Here is a 21,298-nt window from a genome sequence, read left to right on the forward strand (position 1 = left end):
CCAGCAACAAGAAGCAATGCCTTTACTGCAGTAATGGTGCAATTACTCAGATGTTTTTTCAAACATATTTTGGGGGAAAAAAAACACCACATGTGGTCCCTCCAAGCAGGCACAGTGGAACCCTGAGGAGCAGCATCCCTCAACCCACTCTGATGCCCTGAATTATTCCGTGCAAAACTGAACACCGAGAAATGTTTTAGTGAACTTCTTGGCTCACGTCACGGCTCCTACGTATTGAAACAGCCTCACTGTGCCAAACTGCTTGATCCGTGGAGCACTGCTTTTGTTAAAATTGCAGCTATGCAAATTTAACTATTTCTGAGTAGGCTGGAACTATTTCTGCAGATTTATGAGTAGCACATAACGCCAGTGAACCTCTTCCCTTATAGGAACAAAGGATGAGGTATTCACACCAGACAGACAATCTTCCTGAGTTTCTTTTTAGATAATTTTGAGGACCTTGGCAGTACCCTATTTTTGTCTCCTTATAACTCCAAGCTTCATCATTACCTCCAGTGTACAGTTTACAAGTCTTTTTTTACAAGTCATCTTAAAATCATCCACTAAACCGGGTGGTTCTAGATAAATAATGAATATTTGCACTAGGTTAGTGCAGCTTAATATTTTTCATAAGAAGCTCAAAAGTTATCCTGTGCCATATTCATTAATTTCAGCAGTGATTTTGTTTGGGGATTTTTTTACTCACTTCCCACCCTAGGGAGAAATCTTCACTCGTGACACCAGAATGGACAGGCCATGACCAAGACCAGATTGAGTAACTTCTGGTTTCAGGGCAGAAAATATCTTCAGGAAGAGCGTAGATCTTCTCCCAGAAATCTGACAGTGCAATATGTCTATCCTTTCCAGTAGTCATAATATTTAAAATGTATTATTAATAATGAATTTCGTAATAATCCCGTTGCTGACCAGACGGTGAACTTCAATAACTCATCAGATGCATATTTTGATAGTTGCTGGAAAATGAGACATTATGACATAATGGGCAGCTACATCATATTCTGTCAGATTTTTAGTGTTGGACGTTGGATGGCTCTGTCCGTATTTCATTGTGCAGCTTGATTTGTTCAGGGCAGAAGAGAGTCTAATTTTTTAGTCCTAATTAAAATATGTCATTAAGAGTCAAATTTAGTAAAGTGAAGACATTTGGAACTAAATTCAAAGCTAATGATTGAGGTAATCCTTCATGACAAGAGCATCACACTGGTATGAAACTTAATTTACTATGTATTAAGCAGCCTCAAAAACTCACAGACTTTATTCTGATTTTTCTTTCCTAAGTTGAAGACGTGCACTTGAGAAAACTGTTTTGGAACAACTGAAAGAGTTTGAGTGCAAGCCATCAAATCACTTTTGCACCTGTATTTCAACCAAATTGCCTACACCTTTTGTGTATCTTACCCCCCAAAAAAGGCATTATTGACCCATTTTATCATAAATATCAAAGCTGATACAGTTCTTCTGTTAGAAACTGGGAGAAGACACATAAATTATGGTAGCATTCCCAATGTTAGACTTTTTTCCCAGAAGGACTTGAAAGACCATGGGCATTGCAGTGATTATGCCAATTTTTAGATCAGCTGTCGGACCAGTGTTTTGAATCCCTTTCCAGTTATTCAGGACTTCCTGGACATTTGGCACTTTTGTAAGAGGAAAGGCATTCCTCAACCTCCTAATTTCCAGTTATCTAGAAATCTCCTTTGAAAACTGCAGTTGCTTGTTCTTGTTGTCTGTAACAACGAATTATTTCCAATGGTGGCAGAAGCAATTATTCTGTATAGCTCACGCGCCACTGGAATCGATTCCTGTAATTAAGATAGTGTCCTTTGGAATAGAACTGGAACCTAAAATAACCAAAAAGAGGTAATTTCCTTTCGCTCTTGGTATATTTGAATGTGTGAGTTTTCTCATTGTATTTGGACTCCTCTGCATTCCCTAATTTTGGTCCAAAGCAATAAGTTTTAAAATTCTGGCATCACCAACCCATAGAAATAAAGAAAATTTTATATATTTTGAAAAAGCATTCAGATGAGCATGAGTCATAGGGCTTTCAACAGTGGACTGTGCATTGCCTGCTACCGAAAAATTGGTGTTATATCCCAAAAATCTCTTGCAACACACCTGGGGTCATGGGGTCAAAGCAATGCCCATCGATGTGGATCATATATGTTAAATGGTGAGAAAAGAGTGAGAAACCCACCAGTGTGTCCAAACACCCACCAATTAACTATCTTTTGCAAAACTAGCGACCAGTCTGGGGGTTTTAAGACCAATACAGGCAGGTTTGGCAACGTAAATGTGCACTACCTGAACAAGGAGAAATATCACAGTTTACGGAGCCTTTGGGAAGAGATTTGAATACTGTGAGCACAAGAATGGTTTTTCTGGTCTGTTTTTCTATCTCTTTCACAGAGGAGGCTCAGGAAAACCAATGCTGCCATTTCTACAAGTCCTGTGAGGTGCTATAAACTTGGGGTAAGTGAAATCTAATGCAGAATTGACTTTAAAAAAAGAAATAGGGATTTTTTTTTTCCAGCAAAACAAACTGCTTCACTTCAAATGAAATCTACCCAAAAAGTTATATTGAATTTTGATTTTGCAAGCAGGAATATTTCTAATGGCACTCTAGATTTCCTTTGGAAAAACTTCCAGTTTGTAGAAGTCCTTTTTTCCATCCAATTATTCCGACAACAAATTCCCAAACAGCTTTTAACATAAAAGGAAACTGTATGTATGTTACAGATATTTCTCAGTGCCTTCTTAAGCATTCTTTACCTCTCACTTGTTTGTTCATTTGTTTGCTTTATTATTTCTTCTGGCCGTAGCAAATAGCCATTCAATAAATTATTGGAAAATATAAATTTATAATAAATATATAACAAATTAATGGAAAGGCATTGATTTTGTATGTGAAAGGGAAAAATGGGATTCAACTCAAAGAGCAAACCTGATCTGGAGCTCTGATGGCAGAGGAAGAATGGTCTGGCAGGGGCTGTGAAAGGTACTGGGGATACAGGATGCAACTGGGATACAGGATGCAACTAGGACAGTCAATGCTCTGGGCAACCAAGAGGAAAAGTGGCCACAGTGTAATTTAACTGCAAAAAACTCCCAGCAAATACAGGACCAAGCCTTGGGCCAAGCAGCAGCACTGGAAGATCAAAAAAATTGCAGCTGGAATGATTTTGTGAACTTTGCCAATCTAAAGCTGGTGGGATAAGGAAGATGAGAAATAGTGTGAAACAACAAAAATAAACCTACAGAAGAAGAAGCAGAAAAGAAAACAGTACAGATAATAGTATGTTTTTCCACTGATTAAATTATTTCAACTGAATAACTGCCTTTATTGGAATGCAAATATTTACCCTTTTGATTTTGTATTTATAGCATTAATAGAAAAACACAGTGTAAACACTGAGAAAAGTTTCACTTGACAATTTTTGACACATCTATTGTAAAAAGTGAAAGAAAGAAAGAAAGAGAGAAAGAGAGAAAGAGAAAAAGAGAAGGAGAAAGAAAGAGAGAAAGAAAGAGAGAGAGAAAGAGAGAAAGAGAAAGAAAGAAAGAAAGAAAGAAAGAAAGAAAGAAAGAAAGAAAGAAAGAAAGAAAGAAAGAAAGCAGCTTGATTCCAGCAGGATTAAAAGTAATATCTAGACTCCAGCTATAAACTGATCATGTCAAGCTTTGGGGTGGCTGTTTAATTACTGTCCATGTATAACTTTTTTTTAGTGATTTTGTTTTTCCACAAAAGCCCCGGGTGTGTGAAAGATGCCAAAAGGGCACCCTGACCCCTTTAAGTTCTGCTATTAACCTAATAAGGATCTTGTCCCAGACAGCTGATGATTGCATGGTGTAATTATAGAAACAGGGATAATTACAATATCCATAGGCAGGCGGGAATCTGTGGCTTGACAATAGGAGCCTGAGCATGATGATCCTGCTGACTTCAGCTCTTAATTGCCTTCAAAGAAGGTTAAAACCAAACAGTAGCTTTTAGGATAAACCTTTCAACATGCAGAAATTGGGACAGGTGAGACGATCCAACATGCTTGACAACGGAGTAATTTTGCCTCCCCATATCCCCTCTGCTCTGATTTTTCAACTCAGCCTCCACCCCAAGTAAGGGTTATGTTTATGTTATAACAGGCACACAAAATACAAAAAGTCTTAATGTTATGATTGAAACTAAATGCTGTATGAACAAATAAGTTAAATAAGCTAAATATCCATGATCTTGAAAGAACATAATTCCCTCTTTTGGGGCTGTGAACCAAGTAATTTAAGTACTCGGCCACATCTGTGCTGGAAAAAATTGGGCCAAAAAAAGAAAGTATTTGTTTCTGCCCAAGGTTTCAAAATGGAAAAGAAGAGGTTATACCTGATGCTAGAGCTTTATTTGATTATAATGAAGTTTTAAGTGTGTAAGAGAACAAAGGACACAACATGAGATCTTCATCAGCAACCGGCATGTCCTGGTAGGAGCAGAGGTGAAGGGACATGGAGAGCTGGTGCCTTCTTCCTGTTTCCAGCTTCAGCATCCAGTTCCCTGCTCTCCCAGACCGTGGTGTGAACTGAAGCCCTGTTGAGAGGGGATAAATTCGCTTCAGAAGAGCACTCCTCATCCAAACTAGGTGACAGGCACTTTCGAATAACGTGCCAAAGTTGTTCAGTCCCGTTAAAAGTTAGGAAAACATAGCTATCCAAGTCTTTCGAGTGGTCTTGCAAGTGTTAGCTTTGTCAATTATACAGCTTTACCAATGAATAACTTCTCTGTATGAGAATAGTAAATGGGCCTCAATAGCACTTTAAATGATTTTTTACTATGTGTGCTCAATATTCGGTTTTCCATGCAGCTCTGCGTTTCCATAGAGACAGAAGAAAAACCTGCCAGGAGTTAATCTGATTAATAATATTAAAACGATTAAAAAGCGAGAAAAGCTTTTGAAAAGTGTTTTGCTGGTGAAAGCGACTCTTTATCTCACCTGGATATGGAATAAATAGGAGAGACTCTGGCACATGTTCAGGGGGAGCCTGAGGTACAAACTTGAGAGGTAGCCAGCCCCGAGGGAAGGCAAAAGATGGATTCAGCTTGTTGGGAAAGCCAGGTCTGGAGCAGCCAGGTGGGCTGGGAGCCGGAGCAGGTTGGGAAGGGGACGAGGAACACTTCAGGAACCTCCACCTCTAAGGGACCATCCCTCCTTTCACCAAGTCCTGCTCCCAACTGGCACCTGGCAAAACGGTGTTCAGCAGTAAGAAAGAATGGAGTGGGAAAAGATGGATCAGAGAGATTAAATGTCATGAAAACCTGGTGAGGAGCCCACCAAGTGCTGCTTTCCAGTGCTGGACTCAGTCGTGAGGGCAGAACATTTGAACAGGAATGAGGGCATGAAGGTAGAAGTCAATATATAGTCAATATATACTTGTTGCGAAAGTTAGGTCTGGATCAGCCATGTGGGCTAAGAGTCGGAGCAGGTTGGGAAGGGGATGAGGAACCCTTGAGGAACCTCAGCCTGGAGAGAACTATCCCTCCTTGCACCAGTTCCTGCTCCCAGCCAGCACCTGGCGAAATGGTATTCAGCAATAAGAAAGAAGAGAGGCAAAAAAAATGTAGCAGAGAGATTAAATGTCATGAAAACCTGGTGTCCAACCCACTGAGACGGGAAAAAAACTCATGGAGATCAAGGGCGGGAAACTTCATTTATCAGGAAAGGGGAACACAAGAGAAAGAAATTTATTTTGATGAAGGAATAGAATTGCATTAATATTTTGTGAATATTAGTCATGAACTAGTGAATTTTGTGAATACTAGTCATGAACATGTGAATTCATTAGTCATGAATTGTGGCTTTTTTTAAGTTTTGCTTTTTTGTAGCAGAAAAGGATGACTGTCCAGTCAAGATTAGTAGGAGCAAAAACTAAATAGTTTTAAGATCAAGCCTGATTAATTCATGCAAAAAAAAAAAATACACAGTACGATTATCTGTGATAGCAGAAGCTGATTTTAAATCACAGAAACTTCAGGCCATATTTCCATATTCCTAAACTTAATGAACTATTAAAACTGTCTTAACTTCCCTTAGAAGTGTCAGACCAGAACTTGTCTAACCCAAAAACAAAAGTCTTAAAAAGTGAAGTTAGTCCTGTTGTTATGCTGTGGCTCTATATAAAAATTTTGTTACTTCTTCATTTTTAGATTCAAATTATCCAATTGACTCTTTTGTATGGGGCGTAAGTCTTTTTCACGTTCAAGTAACTCAGAAAACTGGAAATGTTTTCATCTCCTTTTGTATGCACACTAATTCTCGTTACATTTTAAATTGAAGAAAAATTGGCAGCAAAAGCACTGAATACAATACACAGATATTATTGACTTTGAATAATTTTGTTGTTTTGCATAAGCTATTTTTTCCTCTCTGGGAACAGAAAATATCCCACAGGAAAAAACAGTATTTCAACATGATTTTCCTTCAGAAAAGGAACAAAAAAGCTGAAATATCACCATTTTTCCTTGGAATGAAATGTTCTGAAATAATTCAATTTGGAAATGTCTATGTTCAGTTTTGACTCACTAAATCAAAGTGGCTTATTTTCTTGAACCGTGCCCAAACGTTGCGTTTCGAGTCAGTTCAACATTAATCTGCTTTGGCCCCTTGCGCCTCATGGGGATTTGCCTGGTGCCCCCCCCAGTTCCCATGGTTTTGTAGGGGCTGGCCTCCTTGGCAAACTGTCTCCCATTGATGAGCCACATGACTCGGGCAGAGGGAAGCTGGGGATGTATAAAGGGACATAAACTCGCAAGGAGCAACTGCATTTTTTTCCCTTAAAAAGCTTTTGAGGCGATTCCCACCCCTCTTTCTTCAAAAGCAATGTTGCTAGAAAGGCAAAAAAATGGGGGAATTGGGTTGTAGGTAGGCTGTTGAAAAAATCATGTGTAGGTGGAAAGCCGTGGAATTCCAAGAGTTAAGAAGCAGGGCTGCTTTCGCATCCGTCATAACTCCTTTTGGATGGGGAGGAAATTGGCCCCCACATATCTTGACAACACAGTAGAGAGGGCCGCAATCTACAGAAGCCAAGGGGAAAAAATGCGATAGTACAGCAGATGGGGAATGTGTTCCTATGGCGACTAGATACACCGTATTTTCTGCTAAGATATACCAATGAAAAGCAACACGGGCTGCAGTAAGGGAAGACCAAGCACTAATTCTCACTAGGTTAATTACAGCCAGGCTCCTGCCAATAGCGATGGCCAATACTAAAACCTACGCGCCCATCACTTGTTTAATAGGTGGTATGATTATAAACTAGATAAAAGAAAGGATAAAAATTAAAGCATTTTCATTGTTTTAGTATTTTGCTTTCATCTCCCCCCAAAAAATTAGTCAGCAGTAAAAATCAGAGCTGGAGTGCACTTGGCTACCTGTTCAAGCAGGTGGGAATAGCTGGATTTAGAGACCCAGACGGAGAGAGGACATGACACAAAGAGGTTTCTCATTATATTATAGGAAGATATATTGCCAAATGGGTGATGAGGTTGCCGAGGCAAGGTGTAAGATTAGGAAATGCCAACATTAAGGTTGCCTGTGGTCTTATTTCTCTCCTTTGAGATATAATTGAATTATAACATTTTTTTCCCCCTTTATGCAAAAACATCAATGCAAACAGAAAGTTGCAGTTATGTCAAAAACTTTCCATAGTAAGTTTTTTAGATCTTGTCAGATGATATTTTCTACAGAAGCCTCTATTCCAACACTAAAAAAAGTCTAAAAAAGCACTGGTTGTTTTTTTCACAATGTCTTCAGCTCCGAGGTGGCGTCTCAGCTTCTCAGCCTTTATTTCAGGAGAGAAGAGAGAGAGGTTCCCCCTCCTGCCCCGGACAAGGATGTCTCCTTCTGGCTCTGGTATCCAGACACAACCCCAGCCCAACGTTCAGGGCTCTCCAAAGGACTGAGCCGCCTTTTCATGCACATTCTGTGACTGGTCTTGGCATTGTCTTAATGGCATTAGTAATGTTTTGATATACGATATGTGGCAGTACACGCTTCCTATATAGTAGAAATAATAATGACGATATAATAAAGTGGGGAAAGATCTGTTTGGCAAGCGAAGCTAACTAAAATAATCTTACAAGCACTAAGAAGCCTCTGCAGGGTTATAGTGGAAACATGAATAAAATTAAAAGACGCACTCAGTGATATTTTCCTGGATGAGTCACCGAGAATGTGTGTGAACAGCGAGGGGCTGGGATTATTGGGGGATATCCAGCCATTCGCTTTGCCATGGGCCTGAGACAGCTCACTCGGTGCAAATGAAAGGCATGTTTGCCTCTGCGATGGCCTGTTACTGGCCTGATTTGCAAAAAGAGCTATAAATTATGTTGAAGAATGCCAAATGTATAGTTTTGCAATGTTAATGGTACATGAGGGAAAGAAGGGGAATGCAAGTTATTTAATTGCAAAAAAAAAAAAAAAAACAACCAAAACCCCAACCCTTTTTGTCTGGTTTTCAGCTAGGCAAATCTAGACGTAGTACACTTAAATTCTTCTGCTGAGAAATGCAAATTATTTTATCGGGCTGCCAAAAAGGATCTAATTATCAAGTCAGATTGAAAAAATAAAAGGTGGTGTTTCCTATTGCACAGCCTGTCCTGCTTGTGCCTCTCCCGACCTGCCTTGGCCGCACTTGCCGGGCAGCAGTAAAGGCGCTTGTCTGTAATTACAAAGGTGTTAATTTCAGCATTGCGTGTACTTTTTCTTTTTACTAGATTGGCATGAACATTTCACACTCTAGCGTGGGCTGTAATTGGAACAAACTGCAACACCTACTACTAAAAACTGAGCCCTTTGTAGCCATCGCTTGTCCCTTCCATTTAAAATTCCCTAGCCACACTTCTGCCTCCCAAGCTGCCTTTGAAGGCAGATTTATGTGTTTTAAGTACAATTCAAGCATATTGTGGGCACAGCAGGAGATTGTAAACAATCGGGAACTGAATTGGGGGAGCCCTCAGCATCTCACAGGGTGGTAGAACCTGAGAAACACCTGCAGCTGAAGGGTTTGCACGTACCTTACGGAGGATTCAGCCATGCTAATAAACATTATTCGGGAACATCAGGAAAAACACAGAGCCTATATGGATATAGCAGCCTCTATGGATGCTCTCCGTGTACATGAATCATCATTGTGTTGAAGACAGGGTTTGTCTGACTTCCGGAAGATCCATCCACTTCTTTATCATCACCTTTATTTTATACGGCTGACTTCACACAAGGATATCTCAAGGCAATATGGGAAAGCAAACTCTACTTTGATCTAAAATTGAGTGATTAGATGTGTATCTCAAAGGATTTCCACTTGGTAATTCTGTATTAAACACCTGTTAGAGAAATACTGGATATATATTGATGTCATGGTTTGACCCCAGCCAGCAGAGGACCATGCAGCCGCTCGTGCAGATCTTCCCTGGTGGGATGGGGGAGAGAATCAGAAGAGTGAAAGTGAGGAAAAACTCATGGGTTGAGATAAAGTTGAGACAAAGTTAAGATAAAGTTTAACAGGTTGAGCAAAAGCAAAGCAAAACAAGGAATTCATCGCAGGCAGGGGCTCAGCATCCTCAGGAAAGCCGGGCTCCACCACACATGATGGTGACTTGGGAAGACAAATGCCATCATTCCCAACATCCCCCCCTTTCATTCTTCTCCCCCAGCTTTATACCCTGAGCACAACATCCCATGGCATGGAATGTCCCTGTGGTCAGTCAGGGTCAGCTGTCCCAGCCATGTCCCCTCCCAGCCCCTTGTGCCCCCCAGCCCATCGCCAGTGGGACGGGGTGAGGAGCAAGAACGGCCTTGAGTACCCAGTAACAACCAAACCCACTAGGGTTTTACCACCAGCATTCCCATCCCAAACCACAGCCCTGCACCAATTGCTGGCAAGAAAGTCAACCCCATCCCAACCAAAACCATGACAATAATATAAGGCTCATTTGCCTTGGTCCATCAGGTAGAAAATTATACACATTGTGTAACCAGAGATAGGAAAAATATTATCTTTCTCAGCACTTTCTGTGCAAAAAGGCTTTTTTTGGTCCTTTTCCATGTTTCTAGGACCATGTTCCTACTGGAAGAGGGATCAATGATGGGAATTCTAGACGTGTCCTCAGTGTTAGGTGTTGACTAAACAGTGTTAGGTGCTGTCTCTGAACAGCAATGGCCTCAGCAGCAAGCAGAGATATTTTCCCTTTTAAAAATTGTGTCAAGAAATAACTCTCTGAATACAAGGACCATTTCAGAAATATTCTATCACAGGGATGTATTTGCTCTTGGGTTTATTTCTGCCTCAGTGGCTCTTCGCCACCTCTGCACCAGGGCTATGTGATTTTTTAGGACTGCAGGCACGGTTTTCCATTTGTGCCAGGAGGAAAAAGTCTGGATGTCTTGGGCTGGGCTAAGGGAGCTGAAATCGAGCCTCCTGCTTCCTGGGAAAGGGCTTCAATCGCTAACTAGCAGTCACTAATCATGCAAATGGCGAAGGTTTACTGGGGTTTTTTTTCAAAATCCTTCTATTTAGTGGAGGCGGCTCTGGTGCTCTGCTTTGTGCTAAATCCCTTGCTGCTGACAAAGTGCTTGGGGATTCCTCTTGCCAAGGTGTCAGACACCAGGCCCCTCAAGGGACTTCCAGATGTCCTAAACTGTTTTAGAAATAGCCTCAAATCTGACTAAGGTTATTATACACATAGACATGAATAACAGCAAAGCGTAGGGTGCATAATGATTAAGGTTGTTTGTTTTGGACGCAGAAACCTCATCTCTGCCTAAATCGTGTGCTTTTCATGACTCGTAAAGTCAGTGTTTGGCAAATGACTATGGCCATGATTATTTACAGGAAAAAGGGCTGCTCTTTGCAGGAGTAGCAGAGGGTCCTTCGTTCTGGTCTCCAGGCAGCTGAGAAAGTCAGGGGTAAAGCTCCTAATCAGAAAGTTTCGCCCAAGACAACGTTTCTATTTAAAATCCTTGGCTTTCTTCAGCTGTCCCTCAGCCTGATCAATAGGTCCCTCAGACTTAACCTAGCCTCATTTTGGAGAATTTGACCCTCATTTTGTCTTTACTCTTCTACATACGCGCAATTTTCCTATCTAAAAACTCTGAGCTGAGGAGCCGAATCACTGTAGCACGAATGCTGCCACAGTTGAAGAGATGACCCCTTAAGTTTCATACAATCTGATTAAATAGAAAGTGTTAAACTCAGCCTGATTTAATTTTTATTATCTTTTGCCTTAAGGATCATACAAGAAATGAGAGAACACCCAGGTAATACCTCCGTTGGAGACTTCTAACTGTGAAACACAATATTCCAGCTTTTCAACAGGATTTTGCAGAACTGAGCTTGTTCTGGTTATTCTTCCAAAGGCCTAAGTGCATCCTCTGAAATCCTTCTGGAAATGCTGTAGAGAAGATCAAGAGACGTCAGCTACACCTGAAACACTTCTAAAACATTGTGCTATTCTGCAAAACAGGGCATGTTTACCTGGGGCTGCCAACCTCAGGAAGGATATTGTAAGTGGCTGAGATTTCTAGCTTCCACAGAAGAGGAAAAACATAATTTTTTTAGTTTATCTATATCTGAGAACTGAAACATGCAGAAGACACATGACAGTGCAGTCATTAGTTTAAAATAAACAAATAAATAAATTGAATTAAACTAAATTAAATTAAATTCAAAAATAAATTGAAAGAAAACAAAAACATCTAACAGTAAACAATTGTCTTGCCCGGCAAGTAAGGCTTAAGAATATTTTTGTATTTCAAGGATGTTAGCACAAGTTTGTGAATTTTCCTCAAAAGGCTTCTACCCCAATTTGAGCAAGGTGCACCCCGGCAGAAATCATTTACAATGTTGGCATTTTCTCTTTTATCACCTCTAATTACAAAGAGTTACTGCTGGCTTCACCGTTACTTTTCTTCAGAGGCTGAAGGGTTGTGTGTCTTAACGGCAGTGAGATTTTCCTCTCTCTCTCCTCTCCCCAGCGGTGGTGTTTCAGGAGCAGCTTCGACACCCACATTTACGTACATCGCTGAGCAGCAGAGGTTGTATGCCTTGAAAATGGAATAATTTTCTTTATGGCTGTTCATAAATGACCTATATGGCCGATTCACATGACAAATATGGTAATAAGCAATAATTGACAGCGTTTTAGTGTTGATATATTGTTCCTGGTTGAACTTTGTTTTAATTTTTCCCCGTGGTTAAAATTAGATTATGTCGAGTTCACCTTCGCGTGTAAGATAAAAAGGCCCAACAAGAAAAGGGTTTTGTTTTTCCTCCTTAAAACCCCCTAAACCTCACAGGTTAAGTCATGGAAACCTATAAAGCCCCTTTAGTGAAAACACATATACATGGCATGTTGCTGGATTTGTTGAGGTCATTTGATATGATCTATGTTCTGCAACGTGTGACTAGATCTCGTTCGGAGCTTTGCAATGGTAGGCTAAAACGAGCATTTCAACCATTTTAAATGAACTCTTTAAAAACAAATTAGGCACCAGGAGCATATATCTATTTACCACTCCAGTTGATATACAGAATGGATATTTGAGAAAAAGTTCATGTTAAATGCTCTGTTCAGTAAGCTGACCATTTATTCCACCTTTATTTTTTACCATTGTGTGGAATTTAGTCATAAAAACACAGGCAAAGTCTAGTTCGCAATATATGTGAGCTAATTAAAGGTAAATAATAGACAAAATCAGGAGGAATATTTAGTTACACGGAATTGAAAAATAGGGTGAATGTGAATGCTGTTTGGTATTAAATTACCCTCAGCGTTTAAGAAACACCTGGATGGGTTCAAGAAGTAAAGTAGGGCCGAGCAAAATATGAATTAATGAATAACACATTTCCGCGATAGAATGTTTTTGACTACTATATAGACCTATAAATAAAACATGCTATGTGCATAGTTGGCACCCACCAATTGACTAATGTTAATGTAAGTAGACACAGATTTCTAGAGTCTTTTTATATAAAATGTGGCCAGTTTCTGCTTTCTGTGCTATGTTAATGAATGCCAGGGAAACTATCGGCTGTATTTTAACTTTTTGTTTACTCCGTCAGGCTCACGCTGAGAGAGCAGTAAGTGCCATTCCCATAGCACAGGGCTTACCACATGTACTTAAAAGGTCCATACTTGCACAATTAATCACATTTTTTAAAAATTATTTGCTTTCCCACATTGAAGACAATAGGCCTTTGTTATATTTAACAGCTTACGCACAAAAGACATGCACTAGCTGCTAAAATACCATAATGGTAGAGCGTCGGCTACAATAAATCGCCACATTTTAATATGTCTGGACTGACTGCAACAGGCTCTCAGTTATCCAAGATGGTGGAGGATAATCTCCCACTAGAAGAAGAGAGTGCGGAATTTAGCAGCTATTTTTTGCGGGGAAGTGAATGTATCAGAAAGCCCAGCTGAGATGTCATAGAGAAGAAAATTAGTCACTGGTGGCAGAGGAAGCAGAATTATCCTGGGTGTTTCAGCATCACCGGTGAAGAAAAACCCCACCTAAAAACCAGAACAACGAGGAAAAGCAAGAAGACGGAATTACGATGTCCAATGGGTCATGTGTGACAATAAATTAATGGTAAAGGCAACTGAGTTTCTTTTTATTTTTTGCAGTTAATTCAGCAGCTGAGGAGTGGAACAGGGATAGAGAATCTGAAGGCATTTCTGAGCTTGTTAGTGTTTCATAGCCGAAGATGAGGACAAACATAGGCTGAATTCTTCCCATATTGGGGAGAAATAGGGTCATCCATACCTTTTTTTCTCAGAAAGGCAGAGGAGCAGGAAGAGACCATGGGGCTGTGTCGAGTGTGATGGAAGTGACGCAGAGGGGACCAGCGGCATGGAAAGCCTGGGTTGGATTGGAAGAAGTTGGCTCAAGAGTCTGGTAGGTAAATTCCAAGTAAAATGGTCCCATTAATCATAAGAAAGAGCTCCATGAACCCTCAGAACAAAAGCCAGGTGTAGGTGACAACACGGAAATAATCCCATTTACATTTCAGACAAAATTTGTTTGTCCTTTTACATGAAGTGTGGGGCCTATGTCGGAATATACTGCTTTTAATATTGCCCTGGAGCTTGTGCTGGAGAAGTGACACCAGAGGAAAAGTGCAACTTTCCTCAGCATCACTTTCCAAGTGATGCTGGAACCTACTTTCACCTTGTCTGCTAGAGCTGACACAAGCACAGTGCGTGAATTTGGTGGATAGGAAAAATATTCTTGCCCAAAGAGTTAAAGTTCTAAGATATTTTAATTAGATTAGATCTGTGCATGTTCAAATGAACTATTGAGCTCTTGGCTTTCAACTGGCTATTGGAAAAACTCAGGAGACTATCACTGATTCCTCAAGCATGTTCTTGCAACATCTTTTTTTGTTATAACCTGTGACAACACCACCCCATATAATGAACTCTAGATCTTCAAATAAAAAGGGATAATATAACTCCCAGGCTAATGCACAAACTGTATCCATGACTGAAATCTTAGGTGTGTCCTACTGTTAATTAAGTGTATAAGAAACCTGTCAGATGACGCTGAGACTGGCCAATTTACCATGTTTGCATAATGTCCAGAAAAAAGACATGGCAGGAATCAGAGACTGATAAGTAGGATTGACATTGACAACAGTTTGTTTCCCTCACAAATAAAAAGTGCTGCAACCTTTCCTCAAAACCTCTACTGACGGCATAAGGTGACCTTCCACGTTAGATGATGAGGAGGAAGAATTTAACCTTAGCTCCTGAGAAAAGAAGCAGTAGTAAGGTAGAAGGCAGAGGAGACTAAATGGACTGCCACAGAAGCGCACAACACATGAAATAGTATTTTAAAAGATATTTGGAACCACATAAAAAAGAAAAACCTGGAATCCCTGGCCTCTAAAGTGGAATTCTGAACCCAAGTTCTGATACAAAAAATGTAGGGAGAAGAAGAAATCTGTTCTAAGGACAGAGGTGAGTCCTGCACCTCATATGGCTGTATGTAAATGGTCATGTCTATGTGGGACTTTCACTGTACAGGAGGCTTTTTTGCAAAGAAAAAGAGATTTAACAAATAAAGCAGGTCCCAGACTTTTCTTTTAAAGCTCTACCGTGTTTTATCTAATCACTAATTAATGTGAATTGTGAGAAAAGACATTGAAAGCGAACCTCTCCATTGCAGGTAGCAGATCCAGAGGAGACTTCCTCACATCTGCACTATTAATTCATCTCAGGACCTGGTCATTTTACGTTATTTTCTCCACAATCATGTATTGCATCATCAGTTCCAACAGCGGAGAATGGTCCTGCCCGCTTTTACCTTGAGTCTCATATTGAGAAAACTCTTTCAGCGTGTTGGAAAAAGTGTGTTTGGATCTTCCCAGCCTCATAACCTTGGGTCTCCCTTATTCTGACAATGTATTATATACCCATTAAATGCCTTTTATATTCAAGTTAGCCATCTACTACCATATCACCACCATCTTATCATCATTGTGATTGCAACTGTCTTTTGTGAGAAACTGATCAGTCCCCTTATGGCTTCCATCCATCCCAAGACATTCTCAACTGACCCCAGGAGGTCAGGAGGTTTAAATATCCGGGTTCTTGACCAAAAGGTTGTTTTCCTCCTTCTAAAGTGGCAAGCCATCTACTGCACATATTTGGAATCCTGCATAAGCAAATGTGGTCAGAATTTAGGTTTGGCTGGCTTTTCTGCTCTAAGTGAGAGGTAAGACTGAGCTGCAAAGCAATATTCTTTGAAAGGTTCCCGTGAATTTACTGCGAGAGTGCACTCCAAAGGGTTATGAGGACTTGGGGATCCATTGCAGCACTGTTCAGCATGACCCTTTCCATTATTTTATGGAACATGTGGACCTGGCTGTCAATTTTAATAGGGAAGACAACTTTGTTTAACACAGAAATGTATCTTTAATAGCCAAACCTGTAGCTGTGAGCATTCTGTAAAAGTTTCAGGCAGGGATGCTTGTGGAAATGCATTTGAATTGATTTAAAATCCTGGAAAGGGCTGACTGTCAAGTGAATTTTTAAATTTATAAACTCTCCATATGCCCACAGATTATAAGATTTCTTGATACCATGGGACAACATTGGAGTAACACCCCAACACAAATAGATTTGGCCAGTACCTATAAAGAAAGGGTTGTGGTTTTTTTATTTTATTTTATTGATTGAAGAATGGGGTAAGGAGGCAGGACTTGGAGAATTCTATTCTTATCTCTGCTGCCATTTATTGTTTTTTATTTTCATTTATTGTTTGCTATATTTGTTATTGTTATATGTGGCCAAGCCCCAGCCATGACAGAAAGTCTTGACAGTGCAGTCCCATGGTAACACCCCGAATACCCAGAGCAGGTTCAGCGGTGGCTGCTCGTTCTCCATCCAGAACCCTGTGGTCACAGGGGAAATATCACCTTTGGAGGCCCAAGAAGCTTCTGTAGCTGCAGATCCCAGGTGGCTCACAGAGTTTATTTTCTTTTTTAATTTAGTGTGGGCTGGCAGCCATGGAGGCTACTTTCACCTGGGTCAAGCCCTTAATGACACAGGGAGTTATGCTGGGCTGATTAGAAGCCATCGCCCAGAATTCACACCCGGTTTATTGGCAGTGGTGAAGCCCTCACAGGGCAGTAAACACAAAGTCTAGTCTGCTCTTTAGGTTCCCCACCAGCTGCATCAAATAGGCCATCAAATTAGTTTGATTTTTTCCCCCATCATTTTACGGTGATTACTTCCTGGAAGGCATTATCTTCAATAGGATCTACACCAACTTTTTTAGATGAGTTTTCATATTTGCTCACAAATCCATTTGCACTTAACAGTGGACCATCAGTCTGATTTATTAACAGTCCAATAATGCAGGATCAGCATTTTAGTTTACTTTGTTTGTTGTATGTTTGGTTTCTTTATTACGCTTTGGTAATGCTGCAATAAAGAAAGCATCCTGGTGCTTTTTCTATTTGTTTTATTAAACCTCTTTGCTGCAGGGTATTTGGCAGTTGTCATGTAGGTTCCCTTTTAATATCCCAGCTGTACTTCGTGCTTATTCATTTCCTCTATCCTTAAATGTTCCTCAATAAACTAAACAAACTACTTAGTAGAAGTAACTTAAAACGTGAAATCTGTATGCTCCCTTCCGTGCATCAGGAGCTGCTATACCTTTGTTTTCTTCCTGATGACAAAATTACAAGTTTTATAAACACTGTAAATGTGTTTTACAAAACATCGAAAAGTACATAGTTACGTATGCAAATACTGTGCCTACATTTGCTTGTTTGGAGCAGATACACTAAATATTTTGCAACCCTTCACTGGACTGTCCTTTCCTTATTTTCAGCATTATTTACTTGCAATAAATATCATATTTAGCTGCTACATCAATAAACATGTATGAAATAATTTTGAATAGAGATGGAGAAAGTAATTTTTCCCTCAAATTTGTTTTCTAGCAGTGGTAGCAACTCCTGTATGCAACAATTTAGAGTCCAAATATCATATAATTTACAATAATAGTCCATTTATTCCAAAAAGAAGTGCAAAATTCCTCTGACACAAATCATCCTGGCCTTTATATTGCAGGGAGCGTATATGCACTTCGTAAGGTATTTCGCATGAATGCTATTACGATCTGGATAAGATACTCATGAAATTAAGGGAATAATTCTCATTGCAATATTATTTCCTTAATATTTGGGGTTTGTTCTATGACAAGCATGACACGGTCACCTGCCTTCTGCAGAGACTGAGCTTCAGGCCACACGTACGTTGCTAATGGCCAACTGAGGCCTTGCCTCTAGTGCCCAAGTGCCCTCAGGCCTCACCTCACAAGCCTGGGTGGCACCTTTGACCTCCCCCAAATATACCCATGTGGGCACAATATAAAGACTCTATTTATTCCAAAAATTCCTTGAAACACCCTTAAATGGCATGTTGTTTGGCAGGCCCATCAAACACAGCCCACAGACATTTACAAGGTACATAGCCAGTCTCAAGCTATTATTCTAGCAACGGGATGGGTCTTTCCAGACTCTTTGCCCAAGCATTCTACAGCCACCCTGAGGTGACCCAAAGCACTGGAGCCACCCAAAACACTGGAAACATCCTGAAGTCACCCAAAGCCACCTCTGCCTCTTGGACCAGCTATACCAGAGAACATCCAAAGTGAGGTGGGTTCCCAGTTAACACATGCCATGGGGTCCAAACCTACCACTGCCCAGATGGACCTCGGGGAGCTTCCACAATGCCATCTTTCACCCAGTGAGGGGAATCCATTGCCTATTTAGTCATAAATTTGTCACTATTTAGGTGATTAGAAACATCATCTAAATAGAAATTTGGAAGATTTAAGGATTCTCCTTCTCCCATCTTGTTTCAAGACAACAGGATGAAGATGCTTCACATCATCGGCTTTGTCGTGTGACAGCAATATTTGTTTATGGTTCTTACACTGAAAATCAATGTTTACATTTGAACAACAGTAAGAAATGCGTAGATATGGCGCTTCAGGGCATGCTCTAGTGCCTGAGATTGTTGGTTTGTGTCTGTTTGTGGATGGGTGTGGTGTGTGGTGTTTTGTGGGTTTTTGTGGGTTGGTTGGTTGTTTTTTGTTTTGGGGGGGGGGGGGAGGTTGTGGTTGGACTCAATGATCTCAAGGTCCCTTCCAACCATGAAGATTCTGTGATTCTGTGAAAGCACTGGAATCATCCTGAGGTCACCCAAAGCACTGGACAAGGTAGACTTCAAAGCTGGTCTCTGTCTCTCAACCCTGTCCAGCAGAACTCTGCAGCTCTAAAGTTCTTCAAAGAAAGAGCTTTAGACTCTTTAGGAGTCTAAGGACGAGATCCCTTTTGAAGTCATCAGCTTTGTAGATGATCCAGGGTGGTAAGGTCAGAAAAGATCTATTTCTTGTACCTGTGTCTAGGCTAAATGCTGGGGAGTGAAATGTGGTTGAGCATCTTTCTCTCCAATCTTCTTTCTCTTCTTCTCCAAGATTGCACATTATACTCCAGAGCCAGAAATCGGTGACAACTTGGCCTAAGGAGCTTCTTTCTCTGCCTTTTCCTCAGAAAATCATGTCTTACAATGCAGCTGGGGAAGTTAAGTATGGCAGGTGATTTTCCTTTCCTTTCCTTTCCTTTCCTTTCCTTTCCTTTCCTTTCCTTTCCTTTCCTTTCCTTTCCTTTCCTTTCCTTTCCTTTCCTTTCCTTTCCTTTCCTTTCCTTTCCTTTCCTTTCCTTTCCTTTCCTTCCCTTCCCTTCCCTTCCCTTCCCTTCCCTTCCCTTCCCTTCCCTTCCCTTCCCTTCCCTTCCCTTCCCTTCCCTTCCCTTCCCTTCCCTTCCCTTCCCTTTCCTCTTTTCCTTTTTCTTTTTTCCCCCAACTACTTTTGCCTTGTGGAAAGCCAAAAATCAAAGAAAGCAGCTTCTGCATGTGACCTGAAAATAACGACTCCTCGAGTTGCTCTTCCTTCCTGGAAAAAAGGAATTTTGTTGTCCCGGGCAGGCTGCCAGGAAAGACCAAGCTCCAGTCTATTGAAAACACCACCAAGGACAGAGAAAGCTCAATTGCTGCGAAACACGGAGGGAGAGGCTGCAGCTCTGAGAGGTGAGGTGGCCTCTTCAGCATCTCGGATCCATTTCCTCAAAAGCTGTAAACAGAACAAAGAAGACTAAATATTCAGTTGTGCGCCAATTAAGAAAGCCGAAAATGAGGATGCCACATCCTACGGTCTGTTTTGGTGAGTGGGAGACGGAGATAAGAGGGAGGTTCAGGATTAGGCTGCCCTTGAGCCAGTGACTCTTCATTCTACATGCCTTATTTGGGGTCATTTTAGGGGAAAACTGTAATGTATTTGTTATAAGTATTTACGATAAAGAAGTTGCAGAACAATAATGAATATCCCTGTGTTCTCATGTTATAACAACCTAGTATACTTTTTGTTTAAAATAATTGCTCTTCAGTTGCTTCTAGCCAGAAACATGGAATGATGATCAATGAGTTACTTTGCCAATCATTTAATAAACATTCTCAACCTAACCTTAAATGAATAAATGACTAGTGAAATGACTGGAGCAAATGTCATCAATCAATCTCATATACCCAATATGTAAGCTGTTTCAATGGAGGAAAACATATGGTTGTAGTTTAAAAAGAAAATCCTTTGGAAAACTTCGTACAACGTTGCTTAAATAGAAGCTAATCTTTGACATAATCCAATATGAAGAGAGTGAGAGAGATTTGTTTCCTTCCGATGTGATTACAGAGCCTAGCTCTGAAAGAGTCTTTTCCAAATATTTCATAAGTCACAGTAAAGTACTTTATGGGGGATGGAAATAAAGGGGGGGGGGGGGGGAAGAATTAAATAATATGTAACGATTGCTATGGTTAACAGGATTAGTGTGATGGAAAAATTGTCACCTGGGAAGCAAGAGCCTGTATTATTCTCTCTCTCTGGTGTTGGGGGTCACTAAAGGTTTAGATTATCACTTAACATTGGGAGTGACGTAAAATTCTCCAGAGAGAGCTACCTGCAGCCAGGCTTTCCATGTCCTCGGGGCCAGGACAGGAGCAGGAATGGGTGAGACTGTGTGAGATACATGTCCCTCTCTCCAAAAGTGCTTGTCCCCAGGGCAGGCTGAGGGAGGTCATGACCTGTGCCCGTGACACGCACTGGAGAGGGCAAGAAAACCCAGTGGAAGAGCACAATCACAAGACCCACATTGGCTTTTGAGACAACACGGTGATTGCCTTTTTCCAGGCAGGTCATCACACGCTGCTCTCACACCAAATTCCCTCGTGTTAAGTAGTAAACGTCGGTGTGAGCTTTTCCTCAGCTGAGCAGCAGAATATATTTTTCACAGAAATATCTGAACTCACTTCTGCTCTCAAACTTCAGAGCTCAGTGGAATGAAATAGTTTTAAATGTAGGTATGTCTTTTGTCTTTGTTTAGAAGAGGAAGGAGAGCAAAATTAGAACTGAAATATATAAAAATGGATAGAAAAACTGCCTTGTGTGATGTACGATGTGCTCAGAAAATGGCCAATATTTATATGCACTCTACAGAGAGTTATGCATCAAAGTTGACGCGGAAATTTCCTTCACTATCAAAGTGAATGCCTTCCAGGATACAATCTCATGCTTTCTTTTTAGACTGCTATTCTTGTTTTTATCATAACATTTCTTGGGTATTTTCCCATCTATATATATCCTACACTGATAATCTAAACAGC

The sequence above is a fragment of the Numenius arquata genome, chromosome 10 (assembly GCF_964106895.1).
Source record: "Numenius arquata chromosome 10, bNumArq3.hap1.1, whole genome shotgun sequence".
NCBI classification, from domain to species: domain Eukaryota; kingdom Metazoa; phylum Chordata; class Aves; order Charadriiformes; family Scolopacidae; genus Numenius; species Numenius arquata.